The 22,079-nt window shown below is 43.6% G+C and overlaps 1 protein-coding gene and 1 pseudogene across 3 annotated transcripts in view; both read right to left on the reverse strand.

Annotated features, from left to right (window-relative positions):
• GALNT14 (polypeptide N-acetylgalactosaminyltransferase 14) overlaps positions 1 to 22,079 on the reverse strand; it is a 253,564-nt gene that overhangs the window by 98,849 nt on the left and 132,636 nt on the right. The window lies entirely within an intron of this gene.
• LOC136637962 (5S ribosomal RNA) lies at positions 21,862 to 21,979 on the reverse strand (annotated as a pseudogene).

Below are 22,079 nucleotides of genomic sequence, written 5' to 3' on the forward strand. Positions count from 1 at the left end.
AACAGACATGCACCACACAGTCAGAATCTTGTCAGAGTATTTATTTGTGTTCATCCTCAGTGCAATTTTGAAGTGGATGGGATGGAGAAAATGATTGGGCAGTCACCGGTATGTTGTAAACACCCCACCCTCAATCTCCGCATGATCTTTCACAGGCTCACAACACATAATGAAGAGAGACAGGGTCATGATATAGCTTGCAACACTCTACAAGGAATATTCTGCATCCACAACAGAATATTGTAGCAGAATAGGTAGTAACATTTTGGAGCACTGCTCGGTTTGGACCTTATTGAGGGAGGGGCTCCTGTTGAGAGGAAGCTGATGTCCGTAAGATTAGAAATTAGAAAAGTACTATAGCCTATTGGGCCATTTCTTCTGAAAGAGACCAGTGGTTTATTTAGCTTTGCTGCACTGCTTTCCTCTTTGAATATTTCAAAACGTATTGCTTGTTTGGCATGCATATCCATACGAAAGGACGTGCTGACCAGATTGGGCAGGAAATGTATCCAGTATAATAAAAGCAAATAATAATGTCATTTTCATCTTCTGTGTGAGACCTGTAAGAATCTTTGAGCCATCAAGTAATTTTCACTCTTTTGTTTCATCTTTTTCACAAAGTTTTTCCCGTCAGTCCGACTTTTCAGGACACTTCTGAGTGGATGCACTGCAGAATGCTTCAATGTGCTTATCTTATTTATTTAACGTATTTATTCCCTGCCTCTTAATCATCCTGATTCATGAAGTAGCTAACTATATAAAAGCACAATAAAATGAGAAGCAGTAAAAAACAATGACAACAATTAAAATACGTAACAAACGATGGAGAAGGAAAAAAGAGCAGCAGCACTCAATTGTATCCAAAGCCGAGGAGAATGATGATTGCAATCTCTTTCTGAAGGTCATTGGGAATGGGGATTGCCGAATGAACAGGAATGGGCATGCCAGAGGCTGTCTTGTCTCAGATCTCGATACTGATTCAGATGGAGAGGATTAGATGAAAAGGGCCAGAAGCACACTCAGCAAAGTCACTGGATCGGGACCCTGATGCCAAGCCTGAATCCAGCGACCAAGAACCCTCTGAGCTAGAGATCCCCTGCCAGGCACAAACAAGGGGCCACTAAGGGCCTCATACTCCACCAAGCCTGATCTCAATCACAAACAGTGAAAGATACTGGAGAGGTAATAGAGTGCCAGGCTCCAGACCAGAGGGTTGGCTGTTTGACTGCCCAATCCTATCCCACACCGCACCGAGTCAAGCAGGGATGCCATGGAAGCAGGACTGTGCGATGCAGTGGTGCGGATCAAAAGGCCTGAGAGAGGTCAGTGGCCCCATTGTGTGCACTGTCTCTGAGTCTGCCATGCTGACAGAGAGAGCCTTTTGTGGAAGGAATGCTCATTCCTTCAGTGGAACTTGCCCACAGTATTAGGCACATAAGTCTCTCCATTCCCCAACAAGGGGACAGGGCCAGGGAAAGGTTCTTGTCAGAAAAAGTCCTTCTCCCTGGGACCTGTTCTGGGTTCTGAAGTTTCTCTGACAAGCCTTGATTCCCAATTCCAGTTCTGAACCACATGAGTGGATGTACTGGCCCCCCGGTTCTCTGGTTTTTTTCTCCACTCCAGACTACTTTCTGATCTGCTTCTTGCAAGTCCCTTTGTGGGCTTTGCCTGGACTGCACATAGACAAGGCACCACAACAACAAAAAAGGCCCTTCTCCTTGTTGCCACCTACCTTAGTTCAGAAGGTGGACACTGACCAGGGTCTCAGAAGATGATCTGAGCATGTGAAGGTTTTCTCCTATAACTGCTACTAATGCAGTTATTTGAGATTACGAGAGCTCCAATTCACAGTGTGTGTCTTCTAGATAGGGTTTGACTCCCCTGATACCATTCATTTTACAAAGTTAATCCCTCTTCTTTCTCAGTTTTGAATTCTTCGTATAAAATAAAAATGATAATTCTGAAAAGCGATAACACCCATCCTTTCATACAGTAAAATAAAGCCAGAATTTTGACATACCCTTGGAGATACAATTAATTTGTAAGGGTTTCATGTATAGGCTGCCAGGTTGTGGGTACCACACCCTATGCAGACAGCTATTCTCCCAATTACACCTTACATATTCCCACCCAGGGCCAACCAATTTACGAGGCAGCAAAGTGGTGGGGGTGCCCATCTATGTCCACTGTGCCACCTTCTTCTGCTTCCTGAATTGGAAAAGGAGGGGGGGGCAGAGAGAAGGAGGAAATGTGGAGAATAGGAGAGTACTGAGCTAAAGCACTGGAGAGTGAGAGGAGCAGAGGCTTCACACATCGTTGCATCAGCCTAAACTTAGATAAGAATTGGCTCCTGCCTTCCCATTGTTTTTGGATCCAGGGTAGCCCCTTCTTTGCTTATTCTTTGATGTTAATATAATGTTGATGTTCCTCCACACAATGTGGGTCATTATGATCCTTGCTTTGGGCTCAGAGTCCAGTCCTAAGGAAGCAGGAACAATCAGGTCAGAAAGCTGAGATCCAGGGCTTGACACCAGGCTGGTATCTGGGCCTGAGACTCCCTCCAGGCCAGAACCATTGGAGCCAGAGATACCAAAATTGGATACTCTAGACTCCAGAGCCAGCACACCTGGAATCACAGCTACAATCCCTTTGGGAACCAGATCTATGTACTCCCCACTCTATAAATCAGTGCCAGCACCAGCTTAGGAGGAACACAACAGAACAACAGCTCAGAGTGCACAGACCAGAAGCCTGCCCCTTTAAACCTTTCTGCTCTCCAGGCAGGGATGTAGAGCCTAGGAAATGTAGTCTAGGACTGGAGGTACTGAAGACCTCATTCTTCTTGTGGCCTTTGTTAGGGCAAGCTGCTCACTTGGAGTTCTGCAGGGTTTTGCAATCCTGCCTGTCCATCTATCCAGTGGGCAAGATAATGTGAAACTTTGGAGCCTTTGGGGATCCAGGAGGCATGGCTAGCTGACATATGTGTTCCCTCTATGTAATTGAGATGTAATCTGTATGTTTCGTTATTGAGATTTTTGTTTTCTATTCTATTTTGTTGTTACTGCTTAGTGGTTCAAATTTTGTTGTTGTCAATTGTCTTGAGGCTTTTCTCATGAAGTGTAAAGAAACTGGTGAAACATCCTCATTGCCCACTTAAAAGGCCCTCACAAATATAGTTGCTAAGATTTGAAAACACTGAGTTCACAGTGTGTCTCTTCATCTACATGCATGAGCTTCGAGAATGTGATTCTTAGCTGACCGCCCATTCCGTGAGCATTCTGCTGGTGGATCTGGGGAGCTGTGTGTCGAATTCCAGATGCTATCTTGGAAATTGGAAGGCTTTTGGAGCATCGGACTCAAATATCCTTTTTAATTGAGCCAGCCTGTTCTGTCAATATTGACTCCAGAAGGGCATAAGGAATCACTCAGAGTTTACTCTCATGTTTGATTTATGTTGTATGCGTAGGTTTAAAAATGTGTAAAACAGGAGAAATAAAAGCAGAAATCTCAGAGGAAACCTCTAATTGTTTCCCCCTTTTGTGTGGTTTTAATCCAACACAATAATACACAGACCAGCAGCACAATACGCAGGGGGCCTAGAAAGCAGAGGAAATTCTATTAGAGCCTTAAAGTTTAGATGCTGTCTAGGTAAACCTTTCCAAACATCTCAGGAATTGTAATGATGGGCTGTTCTCAGACATGTTTATAGAAAGGGGAGAACATGCTAGTCTTTAACAGCAATGATTTTTAAAAAATCATTGACTTCTAAAGCTATCCTTTTGTCTCTCAGAGTTGCTGCTCTTTAATGCTACTTGGAAGACTTTCATGGAATTTAAGCAGCCTGTGCACCGAAGGCATCAGAATACGACCATGAGTAAGGACTTCATGCTTGTAATACTCTTACAGTCCAATCCTATGCAGATCTACTCAGACGTAAGCCCAATGTGTTCAGTGGAGCCTACTCCCAGGAAAGTGTGCCTTCGTCTTCACTCTTCAATAGTAGTGATAGTTCTACTTCCTCTAATATGCTACAGATATTCATGCCAATTAAGCTTATCACTTGCCTGAAAAACAATCAGCTATACTGTGTTTGTCACACTTACATTCCACCATTCATCCTAGATGGAACTCAGGACAGCATACAGGAGGTTCCTAGGCAGTCTCAGGGTGTTACTGGAAGCAGTACCCCAAGTGTTCAGACAGGAATGTTTTTTCTGAGCCACCTAGAGACGCTGAGATTGAACCAGGAGCCTTCTGCATGAAAAGCAATACTCTTTCACTCAGCTACAGCCCTCCCTTATGATGTGCCAGCCATCACAATAATAGCACCACATTGTGGCGTTCCAGGAGGATGTGCAAAGCGCTAAGTTTTTCAGGCACCAGAACGCTCAGTGTAAAGCAGCCCCTCCCCCTTGCCTTCAGGGCAGCAAGAGCAAAGTGGAGGAGATGCATCTGCTTTACTTTTGCCAATTTACATGGTGCGTTCAGGCACCTGAAAAACTTCGTGCTTTGCCCCGCCTCAGGAACGCCACTGGCACCTCACCCCCTTTTCTATGTTTTCCAAGTTTCTTGGGAAATCAGACACCATAACAAGCATTCATGTTTTCCCCTTCAGTGAAAATTCAAATTTGTTCTCTTCTGCACTGCTGTCAGGTGAAGGTAGAGAGCAGAGTTCATTTCTCAGGACTTGTGTACATTACAACTTGACATCAGTTTTTATACCACTTTAATTGCATAACTTCTCCAACCCAAAAATCCTGGAAACTGTACTAAGGTTACTGATCCCTAAACCATCATCTTGGTCAGGGGTATCAAACATAAGGTCTGCGGGCTGAATGTGGTCCCCGGAAGCAATTTATCTGACCCCTGTTATAATTGGGCTCTCCCAGCATGATAATTGGGCTCTCTCATATCTTGAAAATATGAACAAGATTTGCACATTTTCTCTTCTGTCATTTGCAGCTAATGAGTTTCTAGGTGACAACGAAGTGCTTATTTCTGGCCATTATTTGCTTAATGATGTCACTGTCTGCTTAATGATGTCACTTCCAGCCCCTTAGCAAGCACCATGAAAGCTAACTTCAGCCCTCTGTATGAAACAGGTTTGACACCCCAATCTAGGGGATCTATAACTATATAGTTCTAGAACGACAATTCCCAGGAAGAGAGAATGTTAAATGGGCAACGCAATCCTACCGTAAATCATGTTTGCAGCTACTCTGGAGCAGGCTGGGCCAGTGCACCCACATGCGCTTGCCCAGCAGAGCTGCAGTGGCACCGGGATAGGGTGAGTTTGTGCCAGTGCAGCCAGACTAGCACAGGGGGTGGGAGAGGGTGGAGAGAGGGAGGAACAGAGGTGGGGAGGGCAGTCCAGGGGGGGAGGATGATTGGGCCCAGGAGGGGGTTGGGGTTGGCTGCAGTGGCACAGGCCAGATCCCAACCTACATCCCCAGTCCAAACAGCATCACTTGGGCTGCTTGGATTTGTGCCTGAGAAATCACATGTGCAGATCCAAGTAGTTCCATAGGGCTGCCTGTGGCTTGGGGTAAGGGGACTAAAATCCGAGTTGCACCCCAGGCCGCACCAAACTGTGCTGGATACAGCGCAGGCCAGTCAGCCTGCCTGTTCCAGCGCAGGTTAGAATTGCGCCATGTTTTAAGCCTATATTGTAGATACGGCCACATATGTTATAAACAAACAAACCACCTTGGTGCGTTTTCAGTGCTTGTAAAGAGGCAAACACATCTAAATAAATAAATAAATAAATAAGTGGAGCAAACGAGTTTGCAGCATCAAAGAGTGAATCACAGCACTGCAATCTGAGCTCACGCAACACTGTCTCTTGGACCTTTTTTCAAATCGTATAGCTTAATGCATTACAGAGAATGTAGAATTAAATAAAAATATTATTAAGAAAAGCTGGCTGGGAGCAATAAATAATTCAAGGAGAAAAGAATTGGAAAATAACACTAAGAAAAGGGCAACAAAAGGCATTAAGGGGAAGGGGGATAATGCACTCATAATCCACTTCATTTCTAAATGGGAAATGAAGCCAGAGAGAAAAGGAAAATCTGTGCTGTGAACGGTGAGCCCTTTGTATAGGTTCAGCTGAAAACTTTGGGCAATTTCTCTCTCACTGCTCTTTTACACAGCTATGGCCTTACAGCTCCCAGCTGTGTACTCTTCCATCCTCTTGACACATGGCATCAAAAAAGGAAGTGTGGTTTTTGCAGGATGTTAAATGGATGTAGAAGATACCACTAATACATAAGAATAGTTGACAGCCAGGCAGGGTAACATTGAGTACATATTGAAGATTTTGTTCATACAGGCATCCCCCCCCCCCCATATCCCATATCCATGGATTCACTTATTTGCATGAAGCTTCCTGCTTCCTGTTAGCATTCTCTTGGGCCCCCTTACCGCTATGGGACTCTGCAATGCTGGTATGCTTGTGCTGCTGGCTCTGGGAGTTGCAAATGTGCTGAAAGGCATGTTTGCAGTATGTGTGGCATAAGTGGCACACCCAGAGCACCCGCAGAGTAAGTTCGAGACTCAGGACACTACTCACTTCTATCCTTCCTTACAAACCATCCTATCATTATGCCTCCTTGGTCATGAAGTGAAGGAGCAAGTCCTCAGCTTGGGGACTCTCCTGGATCTGCAGCTACTAGATATCCACGTGGCAGCTGCAACCCAGGGGGGCCTTTGCCCAGCTTCAGTTAGTTTGCCAGCTGTGGCCATATCTGGGTCATTTGGACCTAGCTATGGTGATCCATGCCATTGTGACATTAGGGTTAGATTACTGTAATGCACTCTACATTGGCCCATCCTGGAAGACAAGACATTGCACCTAGTGCAGAACATGACTGCTCATGTGGTTGCTGGAGGTTAAAGGTTTTATGCAGAAGTTACATTGGCTGCTGGTTCACTTCTCTGCCCAATTCACTGAATGATCACTGCAAGTTGTTCTTTTGTATTGGTTAAGTATTGTTTTCATATTTGTTAAATTTTAAATTTCTGTGCTATATACGTATCTTTTTATTTTACGTTTTTAATTATATATGATATTGTCTTTATATTTTTTAAGCTCCTTTGGGTGATCATTTTGGGAAAAAAGTGGGCTGATGGATGGATGGATGAGTGAACCTGTCACTCGGTGCCAGAACTACTTCTAAAATAAAAAAGTCAATAATAATAATAATAATAATAATAATAATAATAATAATAATAATAATAATAACAACAACAAGAACTTTATTTTTACCCCGCCTTTCTCCCCAAAGGGACTCAAGGCGGCTTACAACATATTAAAAACAATTTAAAAACAAATAAAAACATATTAACACATCATAAAAAACAGCAGTCAGAGTAAAAATAGGTAAAAAGAGCATAGAGCAGCAGAAAGTCATAAAAGAATCAGGCCTGTAAAAAATATTAAAAGATGTTAAAAAGATGTTAAAAGGCCGAGAACTCAGAAAGCCTGTTTAAACAGAAGGGTCTTCAGGCCTTGCCGAAAGGTCTCAAGAGAGGGAGCCATTCTTAAGTCAAGGGGAAGGGAGTTCCATAGCGTTCGTGCCACTACTGAGAAGGCCCTATTTCTTGCAGCCGCCCCACGTACCTCCCTAGGGGGCGGCACTTGTAAAAAGGCCTTCTCTGATGACCTGAGAGGGCGAGCCGGATTGTACGGGAGCAGGCGATCTCTAAGATACCCTGGTCCAGAGCAGTATAGGGCTTTAAAGGTCAATACCAGCACCTTGAATTGGGCCCGGAAATGAATGGGCAGCCAGTGCAGCCGCTGGAGAAGCGGACTGACAGAGTCGAACCGTCTACCTCCAGTAACCACGCGGGCCGCCGCATTCTGCACTAGTTGCAGTTTCCGAACCGTCTTCAAGGGCAGCCCCACATAGAGCGCGTTACAGTAATCTAAGAACAAGTCAGGCATTTTAAAGGATTATGACAACAGTTAACTTTATTGGAAGAAGTGAACTCTAGTCTATGCAAAGTTGCAAACATGTTGAAATAAATACATTGGTCTTTAAGACCAATTGCTACAAGATTCTCTGTTGGTTTTGTTGCAAATGTTTATGGCTACCCTCTGTAAGTTATTGTTATCTACCACTGAACCTTAAAGAAATAAGGCCCAATGCTATCCCCAACCACACTGAAGCATGGCATGATGGAGGAACAATCAGGGGACTTGTTCAAAGTAAAGGAAAATATTTTCCCCTTACTTTGCATTGCCCACTTTTGGCTTTCCTCAAATTTGGACATGGAATCTGAATATGGATCTCCTATGACAGCTATATAGCTGAGGAAAGCTACAGGTCCAGCCTATTTATACACGGAATTTTTATACACGGATTTGACTCAACACGAATAGCCACTGCAAATGAGAAGGAATGTGCTGATCCCTGGAGAAGGGGAAAAATGCATCCCTTTAAAATCAGTTTAAAAAACTGAACAGTCCTTTAACAACAGCCTCCTTAATAGGACAGCTGGCTGACAATCCATCAATCCTTCTCTCTCCAGGCAACCCCTCCCTTCTCCCCCCCCCCAGCAGAAAGAAAGGTGATCACTTTGCATTGGTGAAGGGAGGGGCTGAGTGAAGCTCTTTGCTAAGCTCTTAGAGGACTATTGATTGATGGATTGATGGATTAAACTACTGATTGATGGGATTGTCTTCTTAATGACTCTTATCTTACATCACAAAGGTCAGCAAGGCTGTTTTTAAATCACTGGAGCAAAGAAACTTTGTTTTTTAAATTGATTTGCTATAGTGCAAATTATAGTTTTTTTGCCATCCAAGAGAGTGCTTGGGAATGGAACCCACTGGAATAATGAGCCTCAACCTGTATATAGTTCCTAAATCTGAGGAAAGAAATGGCATGGAGCAGGCTAAAAAACTGGGGTTATGATCCAGTGTGTGCATTTGCTGCTGAGATCAATCCCCCCAGCCCACCTCTGTCCCCTGTCCCCCCTCCCCTCCCACCTGCCCTGACATGGTCCCAGGTCTGTGTCCGCACAGCTCTGATGCTGTTGCTGCTTGGCAGCAACTCAGACTGGCCTGGTAGTGGTGCTCTCCACCCACCATTGCAGCGCCTTTTATGGCAGCAGGATGTTCCCCTGTCATAACTGGATATGATTGGGACATTAGACACTGTCGCTGTACGTAGCCGACACCGCAGCTCCAGAGACCTAAGGTCAGGCAAGTACTCCTGAAAAATAACAAGGCACACGGCAGTGCTCCACCACCAGATGTTCCTTTACTTGAAGTATGTACAAGATATTTAGGGTTCAAAGGCAGCTTTGCAAGTAAACAGCACAGATAGCTCTCTTTCTCGACACTCCGATCACGAATCACACCGACGTAGCTTCCCGCAGACACTCCACATAACATCTCCCACATAGCAGCTTGCACAGGCTGCAGTATATACTGTCACTGGCCAATGAGAGGCGGGCTACAGTCTGGTGATCCTATGACTCACCATCTGGTGACATATCTGGTGACATGGTATTGCATCAGCCACTCCCATGATGCTACACTGTATGCAGGCCAAGACATCAGGGCCTTGCTCTATTCAGCCTGTAAATTCTCTACAGGCCTGGGACATATAGCATAACAGACACTATAGATTTTTGAAGATAGTTCTCAATGTGTAGCACACGCACATGCTTGCCGACCACACAAGGTGTGTCCAGTGCAACCAGAGGTTATGTAATGTAGCTGTAAATGGAGGAGCAAATATATTGTTATTAATTATGTGTTTCTTCAAACCTTCTTCTAAGGAGCTCAGGATATGATAATTGGGGCTAATCCCAGTTTATCCTCATAGCCCTGTGAGGTAGGTTAGCTGAGAAATAGTAGATAATGACTGGTCCAAGATCACCCAGCAAGCTTCAGGGCTGCACTTAAAATAATTCTCCCCTCCCCATCTGACACACTATCCACTAGTTTGCCTCTGAGATACAATGATGTATGACTGCACAATGACTTGAAAGCCAAGGTGTCAGGAGAAGAACAAAGAAAATTCTCCTCATAGCAATTGCCAATATAAGTTCAGGAGTGAGAGTAGCAGAGACTGCCAGGAAAAAGTTTAAGGGACACTGAAGAAATTTGTGGTCTCTCTAGTAGAGTTGAAATATGAGGTGTCATTTGTAGTCTGAGGGCCACACTAAGAGAAAATCCTTCAAAACTGGGAATTCACACATAAAGAGCACTTGCCAATGCTAAGTCAAGCTCATTTGATCAATACGTTTATCGCTTTAAAAGTTGAGGCCAAAATGGTCTTTTATGCTTCTTCCAAACAACCCCCTCCATTATCCTGCCACTTGAAAAGGCAGATTTTAGCTTAAGCTGTTGACAAGTGTATTTTTGGCACTCACTTGGATAATAAAACCACAGCTTGGAAAACATTAAATTCAGCATGTCCAGAATTATTCTGTGTGACAATTACATCTGGGGTAATTTCAATTTAATACCTCACTGTGAGTGCAAATTGCAGCATGCAGCCCTAAAATTGCTGTAATAATGAAAATAAACCCTCTAAGAGCTGCCTGCACTACCTCGGGCTGTCACTGGATAAATGTTTTCTGCCGCTTATGGTATTTCGTAGGTCACCAAATTGCCAACACAATATTTTTTTTACAAACCTAATAAAGGTTCTACCATCCTTTCTCCCCTCTTTCCCAATTCGCAATTCTTCTTCTTCTTTTTGTAATGTAATTTTGGTGCATGATGCTCCAGATCACAGCTGGCAGACCATGGAGTGCCATCCTTTGATATCCTGCACTACTGCTTACATTCACATATTCTTGCCTCTCAGTATAAGAGGAAGATTCCTTTAGCACTGGTGGGTAGGGACCTCTACGGCAGCAATATATATGTGGGTAGGTCAAGCAGATCACCAGTTCCAAGGACAATATCTTAAACAATTAGACACTTTATCCAGATTGCAAAAATATTCAGACACTTCTTCAAAGAAACATAATGAATCCAGACTATTTGAAATGGGCAGTATTAGTTTAGTCCTATCCTATTAAAACATCCTTTTGGAAAATGATTTCCTCCTGATAAAGGTCCATTTGAGACTACAGTACATGTTTCATAGTCATGAGAGCTCTTCCAAATGACCTCAGGCATGAGAAGGGTATCTAATAAATCTTTCTGCCACAGTAGGGGCAAAAAGAATCCATTTCCGTAGTCCTGGAATTTCATGAAATACATGAACGATTCAAAAGAATGTAAGTATAAATAAATATCAGTGTTTTATGTATTACAGAGTTAATACTAATTAGTTAATACAAATACACTGTAACTTATATTACAACCCTGGAAGCATAAGTACCCCCGTGCTATTTCTCAGAACTTTTAACCTTATCAATATTTGAACATACAACATACGGGCAACAGTTATAGATAGATATATTCTTGTACATTTGGAAGTCTTGTGTAGATATTTATGTCTAGATTGCTTAATATAATTCTTGCAAATCTTATGTATTCTATTTCACATTATTTTTTTCTTGATTCGTTTGTGGATTTTATATTTTAAATTACTGTATATTTCTGCACGTTTATTCACCAATAAAGGGGGAAAAAAGTGGGAGGAAGCATAAGAAGGGTGTATTCAAAGTTCACGGGTGAGTCAGCACCCTGGGATATCTTGGAGAGGAGAAAGTGCTCTCAGAAGTAATCACAGAATTTCCAAAAGTGCAAAGCCATGCAATATAATGGATCTGAATGGCAAAACACTGAGGAATGGCCTGAAAGGCACATATGACTGCCCAAACATTCCTGAAATCAAGTTCAGTGATTCTCAGCTGATATTCATAAATGAGCAATCCTGGGTAAGAATATATAATAAGCATTAGATCATGAAACCATGAGACCATGCCTAGCTTTTCTCCATGGGTGCAGTAGACGTGGGCGTCCTTTGTTTGCTACTTGGAGTGCTTTACCTCAGAAAATAATTCCCTTGAGGTTCTCTCGTATTTAGTTAACAGAGCTTCCAAAAAAAAGTCCAGAGCTCTGAAAAATTCAGGGGGGCCACAGGAAGAGAGGTAAGGAGTTGGGTAGACTGCAGCGTAGAAGTGGAGCCATCTTCACTGAGCAGACATTTCAAGAAAATATCTTTCCAGACTCAAATAATGTAAATGAAAGAGAAGAAAAACAATCTCCCAAGTCGTTCCCTCTTTATATAATGCCCATGATTACTACCATCCCCCTCTTTTGGCAAGAACAGACTACTCTTCCTGCCCTGTTGATAGAAATACTTGATTTCATCTGTATTATGGACTGCCTGTCCTGGTGAGCAATATAATGTCAAATAAGGGACACACTTAAGGTATATTTTAGAACTTTCTGTCAACTAATTATATATAATTTTTCGCTTCTGGCAGATTGCCAAAGTTTAAGGCTACTGATTAGTCACAAGCGAAGGACACAGAGTTCATTTACCCTCAATACAGGCACATGATTTAAAAGTCCTAATTATTCCATTCTTGATTTAGTTCTTTGGTGGTGGTTCAGTTTCTGAAATAGTCAAATCGGAATGGTTTAATTGCAACTTTCTCCCCTCCCTTTCCTCCAGGGTGCAGCACTTGTGGTACCACATCTCTCTCTCTCTCTCTCTCTCTCTCTCTCTCTCTCTCTCTCTGTTGTTAATTTTCTTTAAGATATTATTATTCTCCCCCTTCCCCACTTGCCTAGTTCCTGCTCATTACTCCTTTCTGCTTCAACAACGCCTGCTTGCCAGCAGCTCTGCTTTGAATTTTTAGCATTCTCTATGCACACCCAATTCTCCTTCATCCAGCCAGAATCCCATGAAGTGTTCTTTGCATATTCATTCAGATAGGCAGATCCGTCTACAGAGCCACATCAGAAAATCCCCTTGCTGTTCCAAGAAGAATCTCAGATGCAAGGGACAAAAACTCTTTATCCACCTATGGATCATGCCAAAGCTGCTCGGTTTTGCCTGCCTCCACCCAGAGGTCATCCATGGGTCAGCAGCAATAACCAGTGGATGCTCTGATCACATACATCATTAATGCCCATTCTAAGCAGCCGCTAGAGCTGATGTGCACTAGATTTCAGACAACCTGTCAGCTGTCATTGGTGACTGCTCCACATATTTCAGGAGGCATTGCCTCAAAGTTTGTAGCAGAATGCTCTGAAGTTTTGGCTGTCCTTTAAATGGAATAGACATCCTGCATAATAAAACAAACTGAATAAAGAGTTCCTGAAATCAAGCTCTCTAATTCTCAACTGATATTCATAAATGTGCAATCCGGAGCAAGAAGATATAACATGCATTAGATCATGAGACAATGAGACCACGTCTAGCTTTTCTCCATGGGCGTTCTTTACAGTAGACTGTTTGCTACTTGGAGTGCTTTACCCCTTGCGGTCTTGGTGGAGGAGAATCAGGACCAACCTGATCCACAGCCCCATTTAAGTGAAGTACTAGAATTAGCACCAGAGATTTAGCAGGGTTTGTGGCTTGCTGAGTAAGGGCCACATCACAATTTACATAAAAGCCTGTGCATATCTGAATAACAGTAGGGGGCAGTAGAAGGAGAAGGTAGACCAGGATCTACTGGAGATCTTGGAGTGCTTTGCAATAGATTGGGAAGGGGACAAGGGGTTCTGATGCTCAAAAGCTTGAAACATTTCTTAACCCCATCATGGCTACATTCCTGGCATGTTAAACACACTACAAGGCTACAAAATTTTGAGACATACAAAATTATGCAGGGGATGGACAGAGTAGATAGAGAGATGCTCTTTACACTCTCAGATAACACCAGAACCAGGGGATATCCGCTAAAATTGAGTGTTGGGAGAGTTAGAACAGATAAAAGAAAATATTTCTTTACTCAGCGTGTAGTTGGTCTGTGGAACTCCTTGACAAAGGATGTGGTGATGGTGTCTGGCCTGGATGCCATTAAAAGGGGATTGGACAAGTTTCTGGAGGAAAAATTCATTACAGGTTACAAGCCATGATGTGCATGTACAACCTCCTGATTTTAGAAATGAGCTATGTCAGAATGCCAGATGCAAGGGAGGGCACCAGAATGAGGTCTCTTGTTATCTGGTGTGCTCCCTGGGGCATTTGGCAGGCCACTTTGAGATACAGGAAGCTGGACTAGATGGGCCTATGGCCTGATCCAGTGGGGCTGTTCTTATGTTCTTATGGCTGCCAGACTACATATTACAATCCTACTGGCAATGTTGTGTTTGGATAACTTAGCAATGACCCAACTTAGGGCCCAATCCTATCCAATTTTCCAGCCCCGGTGCAGCCACAATGCAGCCCCAGGGTAAGGGAACAAATGTTCCCATACCTCAAGGAGGCCTCTGTGACTGCTGCCCCACCACAAGATGCAGTGTATGCCCCATTGGCAGGGCTGCACCAGCCCTTGAAAACTGAATAGGATTGGGTCCTTAAACAGTGAACAAGAGACACTTTATTTTGTAGTAAATAAAGGGCACAATCCTAACCAGGTCTACCCAGAAGTAAGGCCTATTTTGTTCATGGGGCTTACTCTTAGGAAAGTGGTTAGGACTGCAGCCTAATAATAATTTTGTTGTCCATGTTCTCTGACATAAGAGGAGTTCATTGAAACTTTAACTTATCATATGCTGTTGAAGTGGCCTACGTAGGTTGACATAAATTTTCCATGAAAACATTTTATTGTGTGTTTAATTTATTAGCCTATGATTCATTATGTATTTCTAAATAAATTTATTATTAATGTATTTGTAAAGACAAATAACGACAAGGAAAATATTAAGAAAAAAGTCACCCACCACAGCCTTCTTTGGGTTAACCCCCTTCTAACTCTCTCAGTGTTCCGCACCTGCAAATTAACAACCCAATCCTATGGCATTCTGGCAATAGAACCCGCTTTATGGCGTCGTAAACACCATTGTGCTGGAGTGCATTGCTGCGTGCTTCTGGGCTGTCACCAGACAGCAAGCAGCCCCCATCACATGGTAGTAACCAGGAGAGGTCCTGCCAGTCCCGGTACATTGGCAAGAGGGTATTTTGTGGCCAGGAGAATGCATTCCTGAGGGACTGGTGGGAGAGGGAGGCATGTCAGAGGCGGTAGGGCATGTATTCCATTGCAAGCAAAATGCACTGGGATGAAATCCCCACTGGAACCTCCCTAAACCCCCCCCCCTTTCTCTTCTCAGACTCGCACCAGCTATATAGCACGGGTTCTAGGAGATCCATAGGTGATTGCAGAGGAGTAAGGGAAAATATTTTCCCTTGCCTCTCCCAAGCTTCCCAAACATGCCCCCGCTACCACAGCATACACCGCTGTTGCCTGTTTTGGTGCATTCCGTAGCAGGAGGATGATCGGATTGGGCTGAACTTTAATTACCTACCATTGACCAACGTTTTGTGCTGCTCTGCTGACCAGTTTTAGAGTTTTGTGTTGGAATAGTTGGTCTGTAGCACCTCAGATACAGATATTTCCTTGTATAGGCAAGGCATTCCAGTCTATGGTTCATGAAGCAACAGCAGGTAATTACTCCTGGGTCACCATTTTATATCTGGCTCTGTTTGATGGGTCACAGGTTTCCAGTTAACAAAAACAAAGTAGATTCTGGACTTTGAGGTCTGCCCACTCTGACCTACAGTGTGTAAACAATGTGTGTAAACTGTGGTTCCCCTTTCTTCACTATTGTGTATGTTGCATACTCCCTATATAGAGTCACTGTTGGCCTTAGAAACACAATAAGATCAAGAGAGAAACACACAAAACTCCTAAAAAGTACCCTATCCAGTCCACAAAGAGAGAAAAACATGAGGTCCCACAGCACGTATACAGTTGTTTTGTTTTGCATCCTTTAGCAGTAAGGGCTACAGTTATACAGCACATGCACTCAGGTATAACTTGAGCATTAACTTGAGGTATAACTTGAGCGTGAGAATGGATGATGGCCGGATTCCAAAGGATCTCTATGGAGAACTCGTGCAAGGAAAGCGCCCTACAGGTAGACCACAGCTGCGATACAAGGACATCTGCAAGAGGGATCTGAAGGCCTTAGGAGTGGACCTCAACAAGTGGGAAACCCTGGCCTCTGAGCGGCCCACTTGGAGGCAGGCTGTGCAGCATGGCCTTTCCCACTTTGAAGAGACACTTGGCCAACAGACTGAGGCAAAGAGGCAAAGAAGGAAGGCCCATAGCCAGGGAGACAGACCAGGGACAGACTGCACTTGCTCCCAGTGTGGAAGGGATTGTCACTCCCGAATCGGCCTTTTCAGCCACACTAGACGCTGTTCCAGAACCACCTTTCAGAGCGCGATACCATAGTCTTTCGAGACTGAAGGTTGCCAACACACAACACAAGCATAAAAAATTCAAAAGAGAAATACTGTACAACATTAGCATTTTTCTTGTCTTTACAATGAAACTTTAGGCAATCCTTTTTACCATAGCTTGATTAAAATTTAGCACAGCCTGCAAATACTAGAAAGAATTCAAGAATTTGGTCTTCCCACATGTCATACTAGTTCCCCAAAACAGGCGCATAATCCAGTAGTGGAGCCAAGGGGTGGAGCTGTAAGCGACACATGGTTCAGAAATTTGCTGTGTAAGCTGCCTCACCCCTGGAGCCTGTCTGGGGGTGAAAGCAACACAGAGGAGACACCTTTGTATTGCTTTCGCTCCTTGGAATGGCCCCAAGAGTGAGGGGAAGGGGAAGCTGACGTGGTGAGTTTCAAAGTCATGCAGAACTTACAGCTCCACCCCCTCGGCTCCACTACTGGCATAATCAAATGTTTGGCCCTGGTTGGCAACCTTCAGTCTCGAAAGACTATGGTATAAGCCTACAGCAGCCAGTATTCCCAAGCAGTCTCCCATCCAAGTACTAACCAGGCCTGACCCTGCTTAGCTTCCAAGATCAGACAAGATTGAGCACATGCAGGGTAACAATGGCCCTATGAATGCAGTAGTGGTAGTCATGTACTTTAATCTGCTCTGAGTGCACTGGACAGAATGGGCTAAGATTATAAATAAGCAAATATGGTGAGAGACCTAAAGAGCCACATTTTGAAGTCACAGCATGCTCCTCAGGGTTCCTAAAAGGTGACATGCTGTCCTACCACAAAAAAAAACCAAATTGTCAATGCAGAGCAGCCGCACATTCTGATTGGCAGAATGGACTGTGCCACAGTCTAGCTATCCAGCAGTCTGTGCCACTATCCAGCAGTCTGCAATCCCATGTTCAAGGTCAAACACATTTTCTGGCCTGCCACTGCAAACTTGTCATGAGAGATCTTGGTAAACAATTGTTTTGGCAGCCAAAAGGTCCCATGCCTCTTTAACTGCTTTCAAACAGGGCTGCGCCACATGTTTCTTTAAAACAAAAATCAGCTTGCATGCAGCCAAGTGAGTCACGATATTAATGCCATTTAACACTGAGTAAATGCCACCAATGTGCCAGGCATCTGAATCTTCAATTATGTGGAGGGTGAATACAAAAATATACAGGTATAGCATGTACAAAATCTGGAGCCATAATTGTGCATTGCTGAGCCATCTCTCAGATGCTGGGGTTTTTCTGAACTGAAATTGATTTCTTCAGATAATTGAAAGTGGTATGACACAGGCAAAAGTTCCTGTGGTGTGCACACTCATCTCATTATTGTTGCTGCTTCTGTTGGCCCCTTTTGTAGTTTTTTTTGTCATGTTTCAAAAATATACAAAACCTGTTTGACCAGAAATGACAACAAGACCAAAGAAATTAGCATGGATTAGCTAAGAAATTAGCTACTGGAAATGATGGCTCTATTATATGACCTATAGCAGTACTCCACTGTGAAAAATGAAAAGAAAGGAATACTAATGAAGGAAATAATAATTAAAGCCCCTCACCCATTAAACAGAAGTAAGACATTAGGCCAGTTCAGAGAGGCTACTAAATAGGCGATTCAGCAATAATTCCCAATCAACAAGAAGCCAGAAAATGAGAAGAACCAGCAAGGAGGACACTTTCAACTGCAGGAATAATTCCACTTTTGAAATCTCAATAGTGCTTTGTTTGTCCACATTAGACAGGCTGGTGCTGCAATTACATTTTATTGCACTCCCCAACATTCAACAAATCACACACTCAAACAAACAAACAAACAAGGGAGTGTCTCTGCGACTCAGGGCATGAGGGTATGGCTGCCGGGTTAGCCTCACTCTCAATCCAAAAAGGGGGGGGGGGGTTGAAGGAGAGAGAGAAAGCTCTCCTTAAAGAGAGAAAGCTCTTTCCAAAAAAGAAAGGAAAAGCTGGACAACTAAAAAGGGGAAGGCCAAACCCCCAGTTCTGAGAGAATGTTTCAGATGCATTGAGAGATGGGACAGGTTGGGGTCTCGCCCATTTCCTGCTCCTTACTGGGCAACTCCCTTGGGTGGTAGGCTCTCTTCCAACCAAGGTCTGCCAGAGCCCTCAATCTCTGGGCACATTTGCCTCATCATTGGTTTGAAATGGGTTTTCAAAGCCCTGGTTTTCAAAGCCCTCAGAGAGTCCTTGCAGCTTCTTGGTCCTCCCCTTCCTGATCTGTATCCCAGATCAGTGGTTCCCAAACTTTTTAGCACCAGGACCCACTTTTTAAAACAACACTCTGTTGCGACCCACCTAGGCTTACCAGACTTTTAAAAAAGGACATACACAATATTTTATTTAAATATGTCCCCCCTTAAATGTGCCCTTTTAAAAAGGGACAGAAACAATATTTTATTTATAATAATAACCAGAAAAAAGACCTTCAAACTTTATCTCTCTTATATCAGCGATTTTCAACCTTTTTCATCTCACAGCACACTGACAAGGTACTAAAATTGTCAAGGCTCACCATCAGTTTTTTGACAATTGACAAGACACACGTAACTGTGGGAGGGCGACTCACATCCCCCAATGGCCCTACTAATAAATGAGCCTCCCCCAAACACCCACGGCACATCTGCAGACCATTCGCGGCACACCAGTGTGCCATGGCACAGGGGTTGAAAATGGCTGATCTATATTTACACATGCTTGCAAACTGCAGGAGCTCAGCTCCTTGCAGGGTAATTAGCAACTACAGTATCTTATTTTTCAATAGCCGCAGGCTTGAGGTAGTTGGTTATCTGAACTTTCCATCAGTCACTGGTGACCCACCAAAAATCAGGTTCTGGCCCACCAGTGGGTCCTGACCCACAGCTTGGAAACCACTGTCCTAGATCATCATGTTTCTCCATTGCTGGGGCAATAAAAGGACTCTTTGGAACTCTCACACAGTGGGCTCCCACTGCAACTTCAGGCCACAGCATCTTCTACCTTGCTAATCTCTGAACAGGATGATCTAAGCCTGGTTGCCCCAGCTTTCTGGGTGAACCCAGGCAGCTGGACAGAAAACATTGAACTGCAATGATTTGGCAGTGATGTTGTCAGAATAATACTCTGTAACCAATGAATGAACAAAAGATAGCAATTCTAGAGTCCACTTCTCTTAAAACCATTGTGCCTGTCTTCAGCTGCAGAGGCGTGCAAGTGTGACTCACATCACTTTCTCTTACTTCTTGAGACCTGGGTGTGACTTGCATGAGAATTTATCTTCATTGGTTTCCTGATGGTTGCCAGGTAAAGATTATGTGCCTTAGATAACTGATCACATCAAGAACTGCTTTTAGAAAACACTGGTTTTTGAATTTTCCGTACCTTCATGTGGAATCTTAATTTTCCCCCCTCATTTATATCCTATCCTTCCACAAAGGAGCTCAGACCAGTGTCCATGAGGTTTTTCTTCATTTTATTTTTGCAACAATCCTGTGAAGTAGGTTAAATTGAGAAATGGTGGTCACCGAGATTATCCAAGGTCACCCAGAGTAGAAATAAATGTGCAGCCCAATCCTAACTAGGGCTGGGCCAGCTGTAATGAAGTGGGACATGACTTTTTGGATACATCCACAGCACATCCATTGGCAGCCATTTTAGAATTGCTGCAGAAAGTATGGTCTGCAGAAAGAGTTGCCTGAAGACTACCAGAAGCTTAGCCGGTGTAGCCCAGGTCATGCCTAGCGGTGAGACCATAAAAGTCACTGATAACCTGGCGTGCTGTTGTTTGCTGGTGGCAGAGTGGTCTGGAATGTTGAGAGTGTCGGTAATGAGAAAGATAACTGGAAAATCCCCTGCCTAGCAGTGATTTGTGGCTTGCCTGCGGAAAGCACAGAGTGTTCCTGCAGCTAAGAGGAAGTTGGCTACATCACTGGAATTTGAAGGGTTCTATGTGCATTTAGAACAACATTGTAAAAACTCTTATCGGGTCTAGGAAGCCTGCCTGTGTAAACCGCCTTGAGCAAAATTCAAAGATACTCTGATGAGGAGGAAAGACAGTATATAAATACAGTAATAAATAAATAAGTAAGTAAGTTGTGGTGCTGCCAGACCTAGCTATCCCCACCGCTAACAATAAGCCAGCAGGATGGGCGGGAAAGAGCCTCAGAGGAACGTGGCAGGGGCAGGCAGAAGGTGGGTATTGCAGCAATGGCTCCCTCAATAACCTCTACTCCATTTTGGCTCCAACACTCCTGTTGCCTCGACTTGGACTTGCACCAGTTCAAGAGCTGGCACAGGTATGAGGAGACCAATAGGGACCTATGCAGGAACGGAATAAGTAAAAGATATGCTTACCTAACTTGCTACCCCTGCATGGTCTCTGATTGCCCACAGGATGCAGTGGAGCATGTGCCAGTACTGCTGCCCCTGCAGGCAGCCCTCAGTTAGGATTGTTTAGGGCCCTTGTTGAGCTGGGGCCTATTCTTATCTCTAAAAGATACCAGCAGGCATTGTTATGGAGAACTTTCTGAAAGAGACCTCAGAATGCCAGATTCGAGGGAGGGCACCAGGATGCAGTCTCTTGTTGTCTTGTGTGCTCCCTGGGGCATCTGGTGGCCACTGTGAGATATAGGAGCCTGGACTAGATGGGCTTTTGGCTTGATCTAGCAGGGCTTTTCTTATGTTCTTATGTAGATTTTATAAGTTTCTCCCCTCCATTTACTTTACATATCCTTTCATGCCATAATATACAAAGAGGGGAAAAACATAAAATTTATAATGCTTTGGATGTGTCTGAATTTTTCTCCCTTTGTTTTGATTATTCTCAATCAATTGAGTTGATTTTTAAAGAACAATCTAGAGTGGGAATTGATAATTTTATATACTTTTTTCCTACTTTTATTGTTAAAAAATAATCCTGTAGCTCAGCAAAATCTGACACTCTAAGGGTACAATCCTAACCAGGTCTACTCAGAAGTAAGTCCTATTTTGTTCAATGGGGCTTACTCTCAGGAAAGTATGGTTAGGATTGCAGCCTAAATATTTTTCACAACTTGCTCTTCTGTTTCTTTTGCATTTTTTTTCCAGTTGGGACAAGGCCAGGCTGCAATGAAAAGAGCTGAAATGTGGCTGTTACAATGACGTGTTGGTGATTAGAGACCTGTAATAAGCATCTTTGAGACTGTTCAGGACTGCACCATGCCATTAGAACTAAATAGATACAAATTCTAGGGTCTATCATTTGAATTTTAAACAGTTGCTTCCCACATTACATGCCACATTAACCACAGTCACAAGTTTTAAAAATGTGTTCCAATTTTTTTTCTTAAGGAAAAAGAGGGTTGGAAAAGAGGCCAAAGAGATACATCATAGACCACAGTAGACTGATGATCTAATTGAAGATGGAAAGAGAAAATCCAGCCATTTCTACTTCCAGTGGGATCAGGCCAGGTGGAGCAGTGGTTCCTGTGGCTGCAGGGCCAAGGCTCAACTACCATGCAACTGGTGGTGGGCAACCTTCAGTCTCGAAAGACTATGGTATAAGCCTACAGCACCCAGTATTCCCAGGCGGTCTCCCATCCAAGTACTAACCAGGCCTGACCCTGCTTAGCTTCCGAGATCAGACAAGATCGGGCATGTGCAGGGTAACAGTTACTGTGCCAAATGTGTGCACCTGTGACACTCTGATTTAAAGCACACACAGTAGGTTCCTGGTTCTTATACAAACCAAATACCAAGAAGCAGGACCAGGCATAGCAGG

The sequence above is a fragment of the Tiliqua scincoides genome, chromosome 1 (genome assembly GCF_035046505.1).
Source record: "Tiliqua scincoides isolate rTilSci1 chromosome 1, rTilSci1.hap2, whole genome shotgun sequence".
In the NCBI taxonomy this organism is placed as follows: Eukaryota; Metazoa; Chordata; class Lepidosauria; order Squamata; family Scincidae; genus Tiliqua; species Tiliqua scincoides.